At 40.5% G+C, this 5,000-nt stretch overlaps 1 non-coding gene across 1 annotated transcript; it reads right to left on the bottom strand.

Moving 5' to 3' along the window:
- Nucleotides 1–3,075: 3,075 nt before the first annotated feature.
- Nucleotides 3,076–3,194, bottom strand: LOC123688336. The gene has a single exon (XR_006749864.1). It is a non-coding gene; the product is annotated as a 5S ribosomal RNA (ribosomal RNA).
- Between the last annotated feature and the right edge of the window lie 1,806 nt (nt 3,195–5,000).

The following is a 5,000-nucleotide window of genomic DNA, read 5'->3' on the forward strand; positions in this document are numbered from 1 at the left end:
ATCTCGGGCAGACCGATGCACAACGTAAATGACGATCGGGACCGGGGCGATCGGTCGTATCTGACACCGCCGGCTCGGTTCTAACATCGTCAATGAGTCGGGGTTGTAAAAAAGGACGTGAACATTTTTCCTTATAAAAATCAAACCCGACCATGGATTTTGATTCTGATTGTTGATTATCGCTACTAGAACATATAAGGAGGCAACCAAATCAAATTTGAGAAAATTCCACGATCAGAAAATTTTTTTCGAAAAAAAAAAAAAATCGTAATCACCTCGGTCATGGCGAGTTATTTTCCGTATTTCATTCCACAATCAACGTACAACATAGAAGAAATCATCTCTCTAACTATCCTGGTTCAAAAGTTGTATCGGAACATTTCACGTCGTAATATCTCGCCAAGTCCAGACCTCGGCGATAGGTAGTATCTGACACCGTCCGCTCGGGACTGACATCGACTTGGACTCGGGCTGATGATGGGGAGGCGTTTAAGGACGTGAACATTTTTCCTTATAAAAATTAAAGTCGACAATGAATATTGATTCTGATTACTGATTTACGCTTTAAAAACACATTAGAAGGCAACCAAATCGAATTTGAGGAAATTCCACGATCAGAAAATTTTTTTCGAAAAAAAAAAAAATCCGAAAAATATTTTTCGATTCCGATTACTGATTTACTCTTTTAGAACACATTAGGAGGCAACCAAATCAAATTTGAGAAAATTCCACAATCAGAAAATTTTTTTCGAAAAAAAAAAAAATTCGAGGACACCTCGGTCATGGCAAGTTATTTCCCACAATCCATTCCCCGATCCACGTACATCCCAGAAAAAATCATCTCTCTAACTATCCTGGTTCAAAAGTTGTATCGGAACATTTTCACGTCGAAAATATATCTCTAAGTCCAAACCGATGCACCACGTAAACTAGGGCAGACCGATGCACCACGTAATATCGGGCAGACCGATGCAGAACGTAAACTCGATCATACCGATGCTTCACGTAATCTCGATCTTACCGATGCACCACGTAAACAAGGGCAGACCGATGCAGAACGTAAAGTAGATCTTACCGATGCACCACGTAATCTCGATCTTACCGATGCACCACGTAATCTCCATCTTACCGATGCACCACGTGAACTGGATCTTACCGATGCAGAACGTGAATTGGATCTTACCGATGCAGAACGTGAATTGGATCTTACCGATGCACCACGTAAACTCGATCATACCGATGCACCACGTAATCTCGGGCAGACCGATGCACAACGTAAATGACGATCGGGACCGGGGCGATCGGTCGTATCTGACACCGCCGGCTCGGTTCTAACATCGTCAATGAGTCGGGGTTGTAAAAAAGGACGTGAACATTTTTCCTTATAAAAATCAAACCCGACCATGGATTTTGATTCTGATTGTTGATTATCGCTACTAGAACATATAAGGAGGCAACCAAATCAAATTTGAGAAAATTCCACGATCAGAAAATTTTTTTCGAAAAAAAAAAAAAATCGTAATCACCTCGGTCATGGCGAGTTATTTTACGTATTTCATTCCACAATCAACGTACAACATAGAAGAAATCATCTCTCTAACTATCCTGGTTCAAAAGTTGTATCGGAACATTTCACGTCGTAATATCTCGCCAAGTCCAGACCTCGGCGATAGGTAGTATCTGACACCGTCCGCTCGGGACTGACATCGACTTGGACTCGGGCTGATGATGGGGAGGCGTTTAAGGACGTGAACATTTTTCCTTATAAAAATTAAAGTCGACAATGAATATTGATTCTGATTACTGATTTACGCTTTAAAAACACATTAGAAGGCAACCAAATCGAATTTGAGGAAATTCCACGATCAGAAAATTTTTTTCGAAAAAAAAAAAAATCCGAAAAATATTTTTCGATTCCGATTACTGATTTACTCTTTTAGAACACATTAGGAGGCAACCAAATCAAATTTGAGAAAATTCCACAATCAGAAAATTTTTTTCGAAAAAAAAAAAAATTCGAGGACACCTCGGTCATGGCAAGTTATTTCCCACAATCCATTCCCCGATCCACGTACATCCCAGAAAAAATCATCTCTCTAACTATCCTGGTTCAAAAGTTGTATCGGAACATTTTCACGTCGAAAATATATCTCTAAGTCCAAACCGATGCACCACGTAAACTAGGGCAGACCGATGCACCACGTAATATCGGGCAGACCGATGCAGAACGTAAACTCGATCATACCGATGCTTCACGTAATCTCGATCTTACCGATGCACCACGTAAACAAGGGCAGACCGATGCAGAACGTAAAGTAGATCTTACCGATGCACCACGTAATCTCGATCTTACCGATGCACCACGTAATCTCCATCTTACCGATGCACCACGTGAACTGGATCTTACCGATGCACCACGTAATCTCAATCTTACCGATGCACCACGTGAACTGGATCTTACCGATGCAGAACGTGAATTGGATCTTACCGATGCACCACGTAAACTCGATCTTACCGATGCACCACGTAATCTCGATCTTACCGATGCACCACGTGAACTGGATCTTACCGATGCAGAACGTGAATTGGATCTTACCGATGCACCACGTAAACTCGATCTTACCGATGCACCACGTAATCTCAATCTTACCGATGCACCACGTGAACTGGATCTTACCGATGCAGAACGTGAATTGGATCTTACCGATGCACCACGTAAACTCGATCTTACCGATGCACCACGTAATCTCAATCTTACCGATGCACCACGTGAACTGGATCTTACCGATGCAGAACGTGAATTGGATCTTACCGATGCACCACGTAAACTCGATCTTACCGATGCACCACGTAATCTCGATCTTACCGATGCACCACGTGAACTGGATCTTACCGATGCAGAACGTGAATTGGATCTTACCGATGCACCACGTAAACTCGATCTTACCGATGCACCACGTAATCTCAATCTTACCGATGCATCACGTAATCTCGATCTTACCGATGCAGAACGTAAACTCGATCATACCGATGCACCACGTTATCTCGGCAGACCGATGCAGAACGTAAAAAAAAAGCTTACAGCACGCGGTGTTCCCAAGCGGTCACCCATCCAAGTACTAACCGCGCCCGACGCTGCTTGGCTTCAGTGTTCTGACGAGAACTGGCAATTTCAGCGTGGTATGGCCGTAAACAACAAATATAGCGATATTTTCTATGATATCTCACTTTTTGGGAGCGGAAAGGACGTGAACGTTTTTCCTTATAAAAAATGAAATAACTTTTGGATATTAATTCTGATTGTTGATTTAAGTTTTAAGAACACATTAGGACATATCTCAATGAAATTTGAGGGATTTCCGAAATCGAAAAATATTTTTCGAAAAAAAAAAAAAATCCCAGAAGACCTCGGTCATCTCAAGTTTATTTCCATATTCTATTACACAATCAACGTACATCACAAAAGGAACCATCTCTCTAACTATCACAGTTAAATTTTTGTATCGGAACATTTCACGTCGGAATATCTCGCTAAGTCCAGACCGGGGAGATCGGTCGCATTTGACACCGTCCGCTCCGGTCTAACATCGTCTTGGAGTCGGGGTAACGATGGAGAGGCGTTTAAGGACGTGAACATTTTTCCTTATAAAAATTAAAGTCGACAATGAATATTGATTCTGATTACTGATTTACTCTTTTAGTACACATTAGAAGGCAACGCAATCAGATTTGAGGAAATTTCAAGATCAGAAAATTTTTTTCGAAAAAAAAAAAAATTCAAGAACACCTGGGTCATGGCAAGTTATTTCCCACAATCCATTCCACAATCAACGTACAACATAGAAGAAATCATCTCTCTAACTATCCTGGTTCAAAAGTTGTATCGGAACATTTCACGTCGAAATACCTCGCCAAGTCCAGACCGGGGCGATAGGTAGTATCTGACACCGTCCGCTCGGGACTGACATCGACTTGGACTCGGGCTAATGATGGGGAGGCGTTTAAGGACGTGAACATTTTTCCTTATAAAAATTAAAGTCGACAATGAATATTGATTCTGATTACTGATTTACGCTTTAAAAACACATTAGAAGGCAACCAAATCAAATTTGAGGAAATTCCAAAATCAGAAAATTTTTTTTCAAAAAAAAAAAAATCCGAAAAATATTTTCTGATTCTGATTACTGATTTACTCTTTTAGAACACATTAGAAGGCAACGAAATCAAATTTGAGTGAAATCCAAAATCAGAAAATATTTTTCGAAAAAAAAAAAAAATTCGAGAACACCTCGGTCATGGCAAGTTATTTTCCACAATCCATTCCCCAATCAACGTACATCCCAGAAAAAATCATCTCTCTAACTATCCTGGTTCAAAAGTTGTATCGGAACATTTTCACGTCGAAAATATATCTCAGAGTCCAGACCGATGCAGAACGTAAACTCGATCATACCGATGCTTCACGTAATCTCGATCTTACCGATGCACAACGTAAACTAGATCACACCGATGCAGAACGTAAACTCGATCATACCGATGCACCACGTAAACTCAGGCAGACCGATGCAGAACGTGAACTCGATCTTACCGATGCACCACGTAATCTCGATCTTACCGATGCACCACGTAAACTCGGGCAGACCGATGCAGAACGTGAACTCGATCTTACCGATGCACCACGTAAACTAGGGCTGACCGATGCATCACGTAAACGACGATCGAGAGGCGCGAAAGGACGTGAACGTTTTTCATTATAAAAATTGAAATAAATGATAAATAATGATTCTGATTGTTGGTTATCATTTTTAATAAGCATTAGGAGGCAACCAAATGAAATTTGAGGAAATTCCGATAATAGAAAATTTTTTCGAAAAAAAAAAAAAATTCATGAAATCCTCGGTCATCGCAAAATATTTACCATATTCTGTTCGATAATCAACGTATATTTAAGAAGGAATCATATCTGTATCTATCTTGGTTCAAATTTTGTATCGGAACAT

Source organism: Harmonia axyridis, chromosome X (genome assembly GCF_914767665.1).
Source record: "Harmonia axyridis chromosome X, icHarAxyr1.1, whole genome shotgun sequence".
In the NCBI taxonomy this organism is placed as follows: Eukaryota; Metazoa; Arthropoda; class Insecta; order Coleoptera; family Coccinellidae; genus Harmonia; species Harmonia axyridis.